The sequence below is a fragment of the Zea mays genome, chromosome 7, assembly GCF_902167145.1.
Source record: "Zea mays cultivar B73 chromosome 7, Zm-B73-REFERENCE-NAM-5.0, whole genome shotgun sequence".
NCBI lineage: Eukaryota > Viridiplantae > Streptophyta > Magnoliopsida > Poales > Poaceae > Zea > Zea mays.
The window spans coordinates 10,906,552-10,924,117 of NC_050102.1; positions in this window are offsets into that span (position 1 = coordinate 10,906,552).

Consider the following 17,566-nt stretch of genomic DNA (forward strand, 5'->3'; position numbering starts at 1 on the left):
CCTGGCGCACCGGACACTGTCCGGTGCACCACCGGACAGTCCGGTGCACCCAGACTGAGCAGACTTTGGCTGCTCGAGCTATCTCTTCTCCAACTCGATTTTTTTTCTGTTTCCAGCACTTAGACACAATACATTAGTCCATAAAACAATGTACTAAGTCTGAGAAACATACCTTTATTCTTGATTTGTACTTTGTCCACCTTTTTACAATTAGGCACTTGTGTTGGACACTAAATTACCAAAATACTTAGAAATGGCCCAAGGGCACATTTCCCTTTCAAAACCTGCGGCCTTCGTGTTTGTCCCATGCCTAGGTCGGGTGCGCTTACAGTAGGGGGTTACAAGCGTCCGTGTGGGAGGGAGCGAGAGGCTTACGCGCGCCGTCCCGTCCTCCCCGCGCGGCCAACCCTCTGTAAGAGGGCCCTGGACCTTCCTTTTATATGCGTAAGGAGAGGGTCCAAGTGTACAATGGGAGATGTAGCAGTGTGCTAACGTGTCTAGCAGAGAGGAGCTAGTGCCCTAAGTACATGTCGTCGTGGCAGCCGGAGAGGTTTTGGCACCCTGTTCGTGTAATGTCGTGGCCGTCGGAGGAGCGCTGGAGCCTTGCGGAAGGACAGCTGTCGGGGCTGTCGAGTCCTTGCTGACGTCTCCTTGCTTCCGTAAGGGGGCAGAGAGCCGCCGTCGTCATGGAGCACGCGGGGCGCCATCATTACTTGTTTTACCGGGGCGAGCCCGATAGGACGCTGGTCTTGTCCCCCATAGCCAGAGCTAGCTAGGGGTAGGGTAATGATGACCCCTCCTGTGGCGTGGTCGGTCCGAGCCCTGGGTTGGGCGAGGCAGAGGCTCCTGCGAGGTCGAGGTCGAGTCTGTCTTCCGAGGTCGAGTCCGAGCCCCTGGGTCGGGCGAGGCAGAGTTCGTCGTTGATAGTCACCTAGAGGGGGGGCGAATAGGGCGAAACTGAAATTCTCAAAAATAATCACAACTACAAGCCGGGTTAGCGTTAGAAATATGAACGAGTCCGCGAGGGGGCGTAAAAACAAATCGCAAGCGAGTAAAGTGGTGAGACATAAGGATTTGTTTTACCGAGGTTCGGTTTTCGTAAACCTTCTCCCCGTTGAGGAGGCCACAAAGGCCGGGTCTCTTTCAACCCTTTCCCTCTCTCAAACGGTCCCTCAGACCGGATGAGCTTTCTCTTCTCAATCACTCGGAACACAAAGTTCCTACAAGGATCACCACAAGATTGGTTTCTCTTGCCTCAATTACAAGTGAGTTTGATTGCAATAAAGAATCAAGAAGGAAGAAAGCAATCCAAGCGCAAGAGCTCGAAAGAACACAAGCAAATCTCTCTCACTAGTCACTAAAACTTTGTGTGGAATTTGGGAGAGGATTTGATCTCTTGAGTGTGTCTAGAATTGAATGCCTAGCTCTTGTAAGTGGTTGGAAGTGTGAAAACTTGGATGCAATGAATGGTGGGTGGTTGGGGGTATTTATAGCCCCAACCACCAAACTAGCCGTTTGGTGGGGCTGACTGTCGTATGGTGCACCAGACAGTCCGGTGCACACCGGACATGTCCGGTGCGCCAGCCACGTCACCAAAGCCGTTGGGTTCTGACCGTTGGAGCTCTGTCTTCTGGGCTCGCCTGGATGTCCGGTGGTGCACCGGACATGTACTGTAGAGTGTCCGGTGCGCCAGTATGGGCGCGCCTGACTTCTGCGCGCGCTGGCGCGCATTCAATGCGCTGCAGGTAGCCGTTGGCGCCGAAGTACCCGTTGCTTCGATGTTACACCGGACAGTCCGGTGTACACCGGACATGTCCGGTGAATTATAGCGGACTAGCCGTTGCGAATTCCCGAAGCTGGCGAGTTCCAGAGCCGCTCTTCCTTGGAGCACCGGACACTGTCCGGTGTACACCGGACAGTCCGGTGTACACCGGACAGTCCGGTGAATTATAGCGGAGCGCCTCTGGATTTTCCCAAAGGTGACGAGTTTGACTGGGAGTCCTCTGGTGCACCGGACACTGTCCGGTGGTGCACCGAACACTGTCCGGTGGCACACCGGACAGTCCAGTGCGCCAGACCAGAGGTGCCTTCGGTTGTCCCTTTGCTCTTTTGTTGAGCCCTATACTCGGTCTTTTTATTGGCTAAGTGTGAACCTTTGTCACCTGTATGACTTATACACTAGAGCAAACTAGTTAGTCCAATTATTTGTATTGGGCAATTCAACCACCAAAATCAATTAGGAACTAGGTGTAAGCCTAATTCCCTTTCAATCTCCCCCTTTTTGGTGATTGATGCCAACACAAACCAAAGCAAATATAGAAGTTCATAATGGAACTAGCTTGCATAATGTAAGTGCAATGGTTGCTTGGAATTGAGCCAATACTTATAAGATATGCATGGATTGTTTCTTCAATTTTTGACATTTTGGACCACGCTTGCACCATATGTTTAGTTTTTCCAAATTCTTTTGTAAATCCTTTTCAAAGGTAAATGAATAAGATTTTGCGAAGCATTTTCAAGATTTGAAATTTTCTCCCCTTGTTTCAAATGCTTTTTCTTTGACTAAACAAAACTCCCCCTAAATGAAATTCTCCTCTTAGTGTTCAAGAGGGTTTTGTCATATTAATTTTGAAAAATTACTCTCTCCCCCTGGTGAACACAATGAGATACTAATTTGAAATTTACCAATTGAAAATCCTTAGTTTGTGAAAAATAAGTGGTGGTGCGGTCCTTTTGCTTTAGGCTCATACTTTCTCCCCCTTTGGCTTGAATCGCCAAAAACGGAATCATTAGAGCCCTTCGAATTACTCTCTCCTCCTTTGGTCATAAATAAATGAGTGAAGATTATACCAAAGTTGGAGTCCGCTTGCTTTTGGACTTTCCCCCAAAAGATGGAGAGATGCGTGGAGCGACGGCGAAGGATGAGTTGCGGAGTGGAAGCCTTTTGTCTTCGCCGAAGACTCCAATTCCCTTTCAATATACCTATGACTTGGTTTGAAATTCACTTGAAAACACATTAGTCATAGCACATGAAAGAGTCATGATCAAAGGTATATATCAATTAGCTATGTGTGCAGATTAACAAAAGAAGTTCCTGGAATCAAGAATATTTAGCTCATGCCTAAGTTTGTTAAAAGTTTGTTCATCAAGTGGCTTGGTAAAGATATCGGCTAATTGATCTTTAGTATTAATGTAAGAAATCTCGATATCTCCCTTTTGTTGGTGATCCCTTAAAAAGTGATACCGAATGGCTATGTGTTTAGTGCGGCTATGCTCGACGGGATCATCTGCCATTTTGATTGCACTCTCATTATCACATAGAAGAGGAATTTTGGTTAATTTGTAACCATAGTCCCTGAGGGTTTGCCTCATCCAAAGTAGTTGCGCGCAACAATGTCCTGCGGCAATATACTCGGCTTCGGCGGTAGAAAGAGCTACGGAATTTTGCTTCTTTGAAGCCCAAGACACCAAGGATCTTCCCAAGAACTGGCAAGTCCCCGATGTGCTCTTTCTATTAATCTTACACCCCGCCCAATCGGCATCCGAATAACCAATCAAATCAAATGTGGATCCCCGAGGGTACCAAAGCCCAAACTTAGGAGTATAAGCCAAATATCTCAAGATTCGTTTTACGGCCGTAAGGTGGGATTCCTTAGGGTCGGATTGGAATCTTGCACACATGCAAACGGAAAGCATAATGTCCGATCGAGATGCACATAAATAGAGTAATGAACCTATCATTGACCGATATACCTTTTGATTGACGGATTTACCTCCCGTGTCGAGGTCGAGAAGCCCATTGGTTCCCATGGGTGTCTTGATGGGTTTAGCATCCTTCATTCCAAACTTGGTTAGAATGTCTTGAGTATACTTTGTTTGGCTAATGAAGGTGCCTTCTTGGAGTTGCTTGACTTGGAATCCTAGAAAATACTTCAACTCCCCCATCATCGACATCTCGAATTTTTGTGTCATGATCCTACTAAATTCTTCACATGTAGATTCGTTAGTAGACCCAAATATGATATCATCAACATAAATTTGGCATACGAACAAATCATTGTCAAGAGTTTTAGTAAATAAGGTAGGATCGGCCTTTCCAACTTTGAAGCCTTTAGCAATGAGGAAATCTCTAAGGCATTCATACCATGCTCTTGGGGCTTGCTTGAGCCCATAAAGCGCCTTAGAGAGCCTATAGACATGGTTAGGGTACTCATTGTCTTCAAAGCCGGGAGGTTGCTCAACATAGACTTCTTCCTTGATTGGTCCATTGAGGAAGGCACTCTTCACGTCCATTTGGTAGAGCTTGAAGCCATGGTAAGTAGCATAGGCTAATAATATACGAATGGACTCTAGCCTAGCTACGGGTGCATAAGTTTCACCGAAATCCAAACCTTCGACTTGGGAGTATCCCTTGGCCACAAGTCGGGCTTTGTTCCTTATCACCACACCATGCTCATCTTGCTTGTTGCGGAACACCCATTTGGTTCCTACAACATTTTGATCAGGACGTGGAACCAAATACCATACCTCGTTCCTAGTGAAATTGTTGAGCTCCTCTTGCATTGCCACCACCCAATCCGAATCTTGAAGTGCTTCCTCTACCCTATGTGGCTCAATAGAGGAAACAAAAGAGTAATGTTCACAGAAATGAGCAACACGAGATCTAGTGGTTACCCCCTTATGGATGTCGCCGAGGATGGTGTCGACGGGGTGATCTCGTTGGATTGCTTGGTGGACCCTTGGGTGTGGCGGCCTTTGTTCTTCATCCTCCTTGTCTTGATCATTTGCATCTCCCCCTTGATCATTGTCGTCATCTTGAGGTGGCTCATTTGCTTGATCTTCTATTTCATCTACTTGAGCTTCATCCTCACTTTGCGTTGGTGGGGATGCTTGCGTGGAGGAGGATGGTTGATCTTGTGCATTTGGAGGCTCTTCGGATTCCTTAGGACATACATCCCCAATGGACATGTTCCTTAGCGCGATGCACGAAGCCTCTTCAATACCTATCTCATCAAGATCAACTTGCTCTACTTGAGAGCCGTTAGTCTCATCAAACACAACGTCACAAGAAACTTCAACTTGTCCAGAGGACTTGTTAAAGACCCTATATGCCCTTGTGTTTGAATCATATCCTAGTAAAAAGCCTTCTACAGTCTTAGGAGCAAATTTAGATTTTCTACCTCTTTTAACAAGAATAAAGCATTTGCTACCAAAGACTCTAAAATATGAAATATTGGGCTTTTTACCGGTTAGGAGTTCATACGATGTCTTCTTGAGGATTCGGTGTAGATATAACCGGTTGATGGCGTAGCAGGCGGTGTTGACCGCCTCGGCCCAAAACCGATCTGAAGTCTTGTACTCATCAAGCATGGTTCTTGCCATGTCCAATAGAGTTCTATTCTTCCTCTCCACTACACCATTTTGTTGTGGTGTGTAGGGAGAGGAGAACTCATGCTTGATTCCCTCCTCCTCAAGGAAGCCTTCAATTTGAGAGTTCTTGAACTCCGTTCCGTTGTCGCTTCTAATCTTTTTGATCCTCAAGCCGAACTCATTTTGAGCATGTCTCACTTTTAAAGTCTCTTGGGTATGAGATTTTTCCTGCAAAAAGAACACCCAAGTGAAGCGAGAATAATCATCCATAATAACTAGACAGTACTTACTCCCTCCGATGCTTATGTAAGCGATCGGGCCGAATAGATCCATGTGTAGGAGCTCCAGTGGCCTGTCAGTCGTCATGATGTTCTTGTGTGGATGATGGGCACCAACTTGCTTTCCTGCTTGGCATGTGCTACAAACTCTGTCTTTCTCAAAATGAACATTGGTTAGTCCTAAAATGTGCTCTCCCTTTAGAAGCTTATGAAGATTTTTCATCCCAACATGGGCTAGTCGGCGGTGCCAGAGCCAACCCATGTTAGTCTTAGCAATTAAGCAAGTGTCAAGTTCAGCTCTATCAAAATCTACCAAGTATAGCTGACCTTCCAACACTCCCTTAAATGCTATTGAATCATCACTTCTTCTAAAGACAGTGACACCTATATCAGTGAATAGACAGTTGTAACCCATTTTGCATAATTGAGATACAGAAAGCAAATTGTAATCTAATGAATCTACAAGAAAAACATTGGAAATAGAATGGTCAGGAGATATAGCAATTTTACCCAATCCTTTGACCAAACCTTGGTTTCCATCCCCGAATGTGATCGCTCGTTGGGGATCTTGGTTTTTCTCGTAGGAGGAGAACATTTTCTTCTCCCCAGTCATGTGGTTTGTGCACCCGCTATCGATGATCCAACTTGAGCCCCCGGATGCATAAACCTACAAAACAAGTTTAGTTCTTGACTTTAGGTACCCAAACGGTTTTGGGTCCTTTGGCATTAGAAACAAGAACTTTGGGTACCCAAACACAAGTCTTGGAGCCCTTGTGTTTGCCCCCAACAAACTTGGCAACTACCTTGCCGGATTTGTTAGTTAAAACATATGATACATCAAAAGTTTTGAATAAAATGTTATGATCATTTGATGCACTAGGAGTTTTCCTTTTAGGCAACTTAGCACGGGTTGGTTGCCTAGAACTAGATGTCTCACCCTTATACATAAAAGCATGATTTGGGCCAGAGTGAGACTTCCTAGAGTGAATTCTCCTAATTTTGCTCTCGGGATAACCGACAGGGTACAAAATGTAACCCTCGTTATCCTGAGGCACGGGAGCCTTGCCCTTTACAAAATTAGACAATCTTTTAGGAGGGGCATTAAGTTTGACATTGTCTCCCCTTTGGAAGCCAATGCCATCCTTGATGCCAGGACGTCTCCCATTATAAAGCATACTACGAGCAAATTTAAATTTTTCATTCTCTAAGTTATGCTCGGCAATTTTAGCATCTAATTTTGCTATATGATCATTTTGTTGTTTAATTAAAGACATGTGATCATGAATAGCATTAATATCAACATCTCTACATCTAGTACAAATAGATACATGCTCAACGATAGATGTAGAGGGTTTGCAAGATTTTAATTCTACAACCTTAGCATGTAATATATCGTTTTCACTTCTAAGGTTAGAAATAGTAGCATTGCAAACATCAAAATCTTTAGCCTTAGCAAGCAATTTCTCATTTTCAACTTTAAGGCTGGCAAGGGTAATGCTCAATTCTTCAATTTTAGCAAGCAAATCATCATTGTCATTTCTATGATTGGGAATTGAAACATTACAAGCATTTGAATCAACCTTAGCAATTAATTTAGCATTTTCATTTCTAAGATTGTTAATAGTTTCATGGCAAGTGCTTAGCTCACTAGATAGTTTTTCACATTTTTCTACTTCAAGAGCATAAGCATTTTTAACCTTAACATGCTTCTTATTTTCTTTAATTAGGAAGTCCTCTTGGGAATCCAAAAGGTCATCCTTCTCATGAATGGCACTAATTAATTCATTTAACTTTTCCTTTTGTTCCATGTTAAGATTGGCAAAAAGGGTACGCAAATTATCTTCCTCATCACTAGCATTATCATCACTAGAAGATTCATATTTAGTGGAGGATTTTGATTTAACCTTCTTCCTTTTGCCGTCCTTTGCCATGAGGCACTTGTGGCCGACGTTGGGGAAGAGAAGTCCCTTGGTGACGACGATGTTGGCGGCGTCCTCGTCGGAGGAGGAGTCGGTGGAGCTCTCGTCCGAGTCCCACTCCCGGCAAACATGGGCATCACCGCCCTTCTTTTTGAGGTACCTCTTCTTTTCTCTTCTCTTGCCCTTCTTATCGTCGCCCCTGTCACTGTCACTAGATAGTGGACATTTAGCAATAAAATGACCGGGCTTACCACATTTGTAGCAAACTTTCTTGGAGCGGGACTTGTAGTCTTTCCCCCTCCTTTGCTTGAGGATTTGACGGAAGCTCTTGATGATGAGCGCCATCTCCTCGTTGTCGAGCTTGGAAGCATCGATGGGTTGTCTACTTGATGTAGACTCCTCCTTCTTCTCCTCCATCACCTTGAATGCGACCGGTTGTGCTTCGGGTGTGGAGGAGGTGCCTTGCTCGATGATTTTCTTTGAGCCTTTAATCATTAGCTCAAAGCTCATAAATTTTTCTATTACTTCCTCGGGAGACATTAGCTTATATCTAGGATCACCTCGAATTAATTGAACTTGTGTAGGATTAAGAAATACGAGGGATCTAAGAATAACCTTGACCATCTCATGGTCATCCCATTTTTCGCTCCCTAGGTTGCGCACTTGGTTCACCAAGGTCTTCAAGCAGTTGTACATATCTTGTGGATCCTCCCCTTGGTGAAGCATGAAGTGACCGAGCTCCCCCTCGATCGTCTCCCGCTTGGTGATCTTTGTTACCTCGTCTCCCTCGTGCGCGGTCTTGAGTACGTCCCAAATTTCCTTCGCACTTTTTAACCCTTGCACCTTATTATACTCCTCTCGACTTAGAGAGGCGAGAAGTATAGTGGTGGCTTGGGAGTTAAAGTGGTGAATTTGGGCCACCTCGTCCGAGTCGTAGTCTTCATCCCCTACGGATGGTACCTGTACACCAAACTCAACAACATTCCATATGCTTGTGTGGAGTGAGGTTAGATGATGCCTCATTTTGTCACTCCACATATTATAATCTTCACCGTCAAAAACCGGTGGTTTGCCTAATGGAACGGAGAGCAAAGGAGTACGTTTTGAAACATGGGGATAGCGTAGAGGAATCTTACTATACTTCTTGCGCTCTTGGCGCTTAGAAGTAACGGACGGTGCATCGGAGTCGGAGGTCGATGGTGATGAAGAGTCGGTCTCGTAGTAGACCACTTTCCTCATCCTCTTGTGTTTGTCGCCTCTCCGATCCGACTTGTGGGAAGAGGATTTCTTCTCCTTCCCTTTCCCTTTGTTGAAGGAGTTTTTCTTCTCCTTCCTCTTGTTGTGGGACTCTTCCGATGAAGTCGACCCGTGGCTTGTAGCGGGCTTGTCGCCGGTCTCCATCTCCTTCTTGGCGTGTTCTCCCGACATCACTTCGAGCGGTTAGGCTCTAATGAAGTACCGGGCTCTGATACCAATTGATAGTCACCTAGGGGGGGTGAATAGGGCGAAACTGAAATTCTCAAAAATAATCACAACTACAAGCCGGGTTAGCGTTAGAAATATGAACGAGTCCGCGAGGGGGCGTAAAAACAAATCGCAAGCGAGTAAAGTGGTGAGACACAAGGATTTGTTTTACCGAGGTTCGGTTTTCGCAAACCTACTCCCCGTTGAGGAGGCCACAAAGGCCGGGTCTCTTTCAACCGTTTCCCTCTCTCAAACGGTCCCTCGGACCGGATGAGCTTTCTCTTCTCAATCACTCGGAACACAAAGTTCCTACAAGGATCACCACAAGATTGGTGTCTCTTGCCTCAATTACAAGTGAGTTTGATTGCAATAAAGAATCAAGAAGGAAGAAAGCAATCCAAGCGCAAGAGCTCGAAAGAACACAAGCAAATCTCTCTCACTAGTCACTAAAACTTTGTGTGGAATTTGGGAGAGGATTTGATCTCTTGAGTGTGTCTAGAATTGAATGCCTAGCTCTTGTAAGTGGTTGGAAGTGTGAAAACGTGGATGCAATGAATGGTGGGTGGTTGGGGGTATTTATAGCCCCAACCACCAAACTAGCCGTTTGGTGGGGATGACTGTCGTATGGTGCACCGGACAGTCCGGTGCACACCGGACATGTCCGGTGCGCCAGCCACGTCACCAAAGCCGTTGGGTTCCGACCGTTGGAGCTCTGTCTTCTGGGCCCGCCTGGATGTCCGGTGGTGCACCGGACATGTACTGTAGAGTGTCCGGTGTGCCAGTATGGGGGCGCCTGACTTCTGCGCGCGCTGGCGCGCATTCAATGTGCTGCAGGTAGCCGTTGGCGCCGAAGTACTCGTTGCTTTGATGTTACACCGGACAGTCCGATGTACACCGGACATGTCCGGTGAATTATAGCGGACTAGCCGTTGCGAATTCCCGAAGCTGGCGAGTTCCAGAGCCGCTCTTCCTTGGAGCACCGGACAGTCCGGTGAATTATAGCGGAGCGCCTCTGGGTTTTTCCAAAGGTGACGAGTTTGACTGGGAGTCCTCTGGTGCACCGGACAGTCCGGTGCGCCAGACCAGAGGTGCCTTCAGTTGTCCCTTTGCTCTTTTGTTGAGCCCTATACTCGTTCTTTTTATTGGCTAAGTGTGAACCTTTGTCACCTGTATGACTTATACACTAGAGCAAACTAGTTAGTCCAATTATTTGTGTTGGGCAATTCAACCACCAAAATCAATTAGGAACTAGGTGTAAGCCTAATTCCCTTTCAGTCGTCTTCTGGGGCCGAGGCCGAGCCCTGGGGTCGGGCGAGGCTGAGTTCGTCGTCTTCCGGGGCCGAGGCCTAGTTCAAGCCCTGGGGTCGGGGCGAGGTGGAGCCTCCTATGGCGCCCGAGGCCAGACTTGGCTGCTGTCAGCCTCACTCTGTCGAGTGGCACAGCAGTCGGAGCGGCGCAGGCGACGCTGTCCTCTTGTCAGACCGGTCAGTGGAGCGGCGAAGTGACTGCGGTCACTTCGGCTCTATCGACTGAAGGGCGCGCGTCAGGATAAGGTGTCAGGCCATCCTTGCATTAAATGCTCCTGCGATACGGTCGGTCGGCGTGGCGATTTGGCCAAGGTTGCTTCTTGGCGAAGACTGGGCCTCGGGCGAGCCGAAGGTGTGTTCGTTGCTTGAGGGGGCCCTCGGGCGAGATGTAAATCCTCCGGGGTCGGCTGCCCTTGCCCGAGGCTAGGCTCGGGAGAGGCGAGATCGTGTCCTTGAGTGGACCGAGCCTTGACTTAATCGCACCCATCAGGCCTTTGCAGCTTTGTGCTGATGGGGGTTACCAGCTGAGATTAGGAGTCTTGGGGGTACCCCTAATTATGGTCCCCGACACCCATATAACCCTTCTATCAGGTAGCTAGGAAAGGGGTACTCGAGGCAAGGCCCGTAAACCACTCTATGGCCCATTTATCGACCAAGTCTATGTGGAGCAACCCTGTGAGGTGGGGCGACCGACCAAATCCCCATCGAGCAAGTCTGCGAGGCAGAGCAGCCGAACAAGCCCCGCCGGGTAAGTCTTCGAGGCGGGGCGACCGACCAAGTCCCTGCCGAGCAAGTCTGAGAGGCGGAGCAAACGACCAAACAGATCAACAAGAAGGGAGCCTAGATTGACGTTATGGGTCCACAGCGATCGTAATAGGACACATTGATAGGGATGGCAACGGGCACATTTTACCCGCGTGCCCGCGAGTAAAAACCCTATAGGGCACGAGTTTGGTGTGAGTTTGTACCCATGGGTACGGGTACGGGTTTGATTCTCAACCCGACGGGTTTTTTTTTCTCGTGGGTATGAAAATGTTGTATCCGTGCCCGCAAACCCGCATACCCGCATACTCGTGCCCATGCCTGCGTATGTGTGGTGTACTGGTGTGCATTGTGTGTCCGTGTAGACTGTAGAGCACATGAATCTCAATTTAGTGCCACCCCGAAAGCTTTGAGCGAGCGGAGCCAATCAAATGATATAAAAGAAGACTACATGCGCTAGGGAACTCATAGAATATTTATTATTATGTGCTATCAGTTTAATAAATATTTATTATATGACTGTGCCCGCGGGTGTACCCGCGGGTGCCATAAACCCGCGGGTAGCGGGTTTGGGTAACATACGCTACCCGTCCGGGTAGCGGGTGTGGGTACGGGTTTAACATTAATCTCGCGGGTACGAGTTTGTAATCTCTGTACCCGCGGGTTTTAAACCCGTTGCCATCCCTACACGTTGACACCAAACCATGTCCGGTCATGTGTATAGTGCTAAGGGGAGTCACTGCATCAAAGTCTCCCCCACGTACCGGAAAGGACAAGATGACACACCTAGTGCGTGCTCGCGCATGCTGGAGGGTGACGCAAGGGAGCTGACAGAAGATGAAGCCATGCTGAACTAGAACCTCAGCATTACCGAGAGCACGTTCTGTGGACCCATCTGGTACGCGCGGTATGGACATAGAGCAAGCTACAGGGTCACACACGATAGATGGATGGGATAAAACGCCATGCGAGGAATACAGAAGCACACGACCTGCAGAAAGAGCCATACTATGCGCCACCTATTCCGAGCGAGTCCGCGCTTGCATCCCCACCTAACACAAATCTATTGTCCACCTATTTCTTAAACCACGACAGTTGGCGCGCCAGGTAGGGGATCACAAGCGTGCCAAAGTGACTTTTTTCACTCCGATGGCCAGTCCGTTAGCATCTGCCAGGGTCGAAACCTTCACCCCCGCGAGCAGCATCAAGTTTGGCTCTTTCGACTTCCTCGCCACCGCCACCGACAAGCTCTGCCTTGCCGGGCCCAAAGCAACCGACGTCGGACACACAGGGCCAGAACATCCCACGGAGGGTGGGGAGGAGAGGCGACATTTCGAAAGGAGGCACGCCGCTCGCGGGCGGTGCTCCCACCGGACCATGGGTAATGCCGAAGCGGGGAAACCACCCTAATTTTCATAAACCAACTCTAAAAAATATCAAAGTTACCTCTTCCTCTGGTTAGAAGTAGTTTTCCATATTATTTCCTCTCATTTATGTCCTGTTTGAGAGCAAGCCAGCTTTTACAAACTGATTTTTATCTTTTAGCTAAGAGAGGTTAACTTCTTGGTTTTTAAAAAGTCGGGAATCTAATTCCTATAAACATAGGCATAAACTGGTATGTTTGGAAACACCTAATTTTTATAAACAGTTTCTTAAAAAGTGGGTGCTTCTAAACATGTCCTTATAGCATCTCGAGTAGTTTTGTAAAAAAAAATCTCCCTAAAGATAGATGTGAGAAGTTACTAAATGATAGTAGGGAGTAAAAAAATATGTGTTCTCCAGTAGTTCTTTATTTTAGCTGTCAAATATTCCAAATTATATGAGCTAGAAACTCTCCTCCCTCTCACATTCTAGAAATATTTACGTTCTTCCCATGAAACATGATATTGTTTTTGCAATGGTTCTAAAATCTACGTACAAAACAGACACAAATCACTATGATTAGTCGATTCTAAGTATGACAAAAATTGCAAACCGCAGAAACAAAAAAGTCTAACATGAAGCAAAATTCCTTTCCACGTAGTAGCCGGGAGTTTTTTTTATAAAAAATAAAAGAGAATAAAAACAGAAGACATATAATACTAATTCCGCACGAAAAAGTACTTTGAGGAGTCCCTCTCGGATTGCCAAATGTGGGGATAAAATAACAACTTTTTAAATTTAGCAACATTGTTTAGGGTACTATTGGAGACATGATTTTTCTTCTTCTTATAATTCCTTAAACTAATATTTATGAATCTTTTTACATATACCAATTGGAGATACTCTTAGTCACTAAAAAACATTATTAGCCTAAACCTTTTTATTGTTTAAAATTTATCCTAAAATAAATATACCTCTAGGTACGAGACCACCTAACTGTAGCTGTCATTTTCTATCTTCTCTCTTCACAGAATGCAACGATAAATCTCTATAAAGTCATACATGTAACCTTCTATTAGTATTGACCTCTTCGTCAAAATCTTACAAATACACTTGCTTTGGGACGGAAAAGAGGATCGGGGCCATTGTTGAACGGTGTCGCCAATTCCCACTTCGGCAGCAGCACCGGCCACCGGCAACTACCGTCTTCCGTCTACAGAACGGCAGGTTCAGGCCGTCGCTGCTATAGCTACTTTTGACCATTGTCAGCAAGCGCACGGCGCCTCCTGCTTTCTGCGCTGCTTCTTCCTCTCGGATCTCCCGGTACTCCGGTAGTATCAGCGGAGGGCAAGGACCGGCGGCGTCCACCGCGAGAGAGCCTTGCTTCAAATCCAACTCATCCTCCCTACCAATAAGGGTAATTATTGTTTTTTATGAGTTTCGCAACAGCTTATCAGTTCAGATGCTTTTCATAATAAACTAAAAACAGTCAGTTAGTAGAAATCGTTTTTCATCAGCTTCTCAGATAAGCTGCTTTTCTAATAAACTGTAGCTATGCCAAACAGGGTTATGCCATCGAGATATTTTTGTAAAAATAAAAGTTAGATGACATGTATATAATTAATCCATAAATTTTACCCCTCGCAAGTAGGGGCGGAGGACGCCAAAAAAATTAGGTGTTGCTAAAGCAACAAAGAATAAAAATTTATGACACAGTTTAAAATAACTTGTAGCTCTTTAAAACTAGAAGCTTGACTGAAACAGCTCTTTAAATCTGTCATTTTACGAAGCATATAGCATGTATTAGATAATTAGAAGACATTACAACAACGGAATGTTCACATAAACATAATATAGAGACCTCTGTTTTCTGGTCGCTCGACCAACTAGTCGAATCGGGGGACCGACCAACGACTAATCGAGCTCTGGTCGACCTGGTCGTTTACTGGTCGTCCTGTTCATCCAGGAGACCAGGACCTATGTATATACTATTATACTATATAGTAAATAATTATATAACTATATAATATATATATATATATGAACTTCATATACTATATTATGAAAGATAGGGTAAACATGACATGAATTCAGCAATACTGAAAAGTGAAAACAGCAGAGAAACACTTACTAGTTATTAATACTACAAGTCCCATATACCAGTACCACACAACACACATTATCACCAAGTTACCTAAAGAAGATCTTCATCTAACTGAAATTCATCACCTGCAGCTCCCCTTCCACCTAATTCTTGTTCGCCTTCATCTTCATCATCATTCATTTGTCTTGCTGTCTCTTGTTCTTGTTCATCTTCAGCAGGAGAATTGTCATCTTCTTCACGTATGTCTTGAGCTGTAGCTGCTGCATTTCTGGGTCGTTTTCTGGTTCTAACATAGGTTTGTGTCTGGGTTTGAGAGGAGGAACCAGCAGCAGCAGCAGTCCTAGGCAAATTTCGGCCTCGGAGACCCTAACTTGCACCTAGAGCTTCATCCACGGCGTCCCAAATGTTATCACCATCAGATTCTTCTTCAACCCATTCATTTTGCCATGTAAACTCTTCAAGCAACAGTGGATTGCTTCTCTTTCCCTTGGAACCTAGCTCTCTTATATTTGTGAACCTATTATCCATCTTCCTGTTGTAGCTTACATAGGCCAATTTATTTAGTCTCTTGTGCTCCAGTCTGTTTCTCTTTTTGTATGGATCTGCACATGGACATAGTTTATTACTCAATCTGAAATTCTGAACTCTGAAGTATGAAAACAAAAAAAGTACTTACTGCTGCAAAATCACTTCAGTTTCTTTCACAACCAGATGCTGAGCAACATAGGCTTATAATTCTTTTTGCAAGGCTTTGGAGTTCATATGCCAATCCTCCATAGGCACCCCACCATAAGACTGTCATATAAATTTGAGATTGTTAGATACTTAGATCAGTAGAAACTATAAAGTACATTAACAGACAGAAACTAAATACTTAGATCACTTACTAGGATTTTTCTCTCTCTCTGTCTCTTATCGCTCTAGGTTTTGAGAATGCTTCCCCTTCGGACCCCTCGTAGTCATCTGCTTGATTACTTAATTTAGTTTGTTCTTCCTCATCACTGATCATTTTCCACATCACATCATTGAACATAGATCTCAGAATTCCAGCTTGCTTCTTGTCTTTCTCCCTAATGGAGAAGAATTTCCCTGGATTCAAAAAATAGTGTTGCTCCATATAATGGTTGCTTCATTTGTTGATCCCATCTTTTATCGAAATGTGCAATACTTCTTTAAGTAGTCTAGGCTTCCCTTTCAGTGCTTCCTGGATGGTGTCTCGTGCTTTACCCATTGCTACCATGATCTCTGGAGCTGCTGGTGTCTCATCACCATCAGCAATCCGTAAAGCAATGAGAAGGGGTTGTGAAGCCCTTAGGCAATTCTCCAAGTTTTGCCAAAACCCTACAGAGAGGACAATGTTCTCAGCTTGCGTACCTTCTTGACTGGTAGAGAATTTAGAATGCTGCCACTCAAAACAAATAAACAAACTGCGCAGACCATTCTTATGTTTTTGTATGCTTGCCAAAGTGAGGAATGATGTTGCAAATCGAGTAATACCTGGCCTAACAAGGTCCCCACCTAGCTTCTCCCTCATTAGGCTATGAAGTCGTCCATGCTTGTAGAGGAACCTCGACACCCTCTTTGCCATAGTAATACAGTCATTGAATTCCTTGATTTTTCCGATGTCCTCTAACAATAAATCCAAACAGTGAGCAGCACAAGGCGTCCAAAATAGGTGTGGAATTCTTTTCACAAGAGCCCTCCCTGCTACTTTAAAGTTAGATCCATTATCAGTTACTATCTGGACGACATGTTCTCTACCAACACTGTCAATTTGCTTCTCTAGTAGATCTGCCAACATTTCAGCACTAGCTACCTCAGTCGATGCATCAACAGAAGCTAAAAAGAATGTCCATGCAGGACTATTAGCAAGAAAGTTGATCAAATGTCGTTGTCTTGTATCGGTCCATGCATCTGACATAACTGAGCAGCCATATTCCTTCCAAGCTTGTTCATGCTTCGACCTCAATGTTGTTGTCCTATCGACAGCCCTATCAAGCCAAGGCACCCTAACATCATGGTACGATGGACCACGGTATCCAGGACCAAATTGCCCAATTGACTCCAACATAACCTCCTAGCTCCTTTGTAACACCCAAGATTTTATTCTTGGAGCTAGAAAGATTCTCCAAAGGTTTCGAATAAAAATACCTATTAATAATGATTTTCTTGTTCACAAAGTTACATCTCCAAAACAAATATATATATAATTTTAAAGATTTATAATCATCCCCATATGATTTTAATTATTCCTTTGTGAAGTATATATATTTATAAGTGCTCTCTAAAGTATTTCATGCCTTAGAAATTTACCTTTCTTAAAAGGACACTTATTTCTTTATGCAAAAGTGTTATATAAATAAATAAGATGTATGATAAAAGAATAGTTTTACTACATGTCATGCTGGGTTTTTGTTTGTGCATACAATCCAAGTTTGAACAAGTGAAAAACATATTTGAATCAAGTTGGAACATAGGAATAAAAAAAGAAAAGAAAAAGTAAAGCATTGTATGCTGGTGGGCCGAAACCCCTTGTCCCGGCCCATCTCAGTCTCACCCGCGCCAGCCCAACTACACACACTACCACCGCCAGGTGGGCCCATGCCGCAGCCTGACCCTCAAAAGCGCGAGCGCATGGTCTTGTGCATTGACCGACGCCTGGACCCCACAGTCCGGCCCCTCATCTCCGCGAGCATGCGCTTCCTTACCACTGCCTTGCGGGCCCCACTGGTCAGGTTTGGCACCTACCTCGCGTCTACGCTCGCAACCGGACAACAGACTCCGCGGTCGTCGCGCCGCCGTTGTAACGGCCCTCCCGACTATTGCGCACCGCTCGGGGTATAAAAACCGAGGCCCCGCTCCCCATTTCCCTCGACCATCGGCGCGACGGAGGATGAGCCGAGAAGCTTCGTCGAATCCGGAGGAGAGAGAGAGATAAAGAATGCCCGCCACGGATCTTCATCGAGCGCGGGGTGTTGAATTGGATGGGCTCGGTTCGTT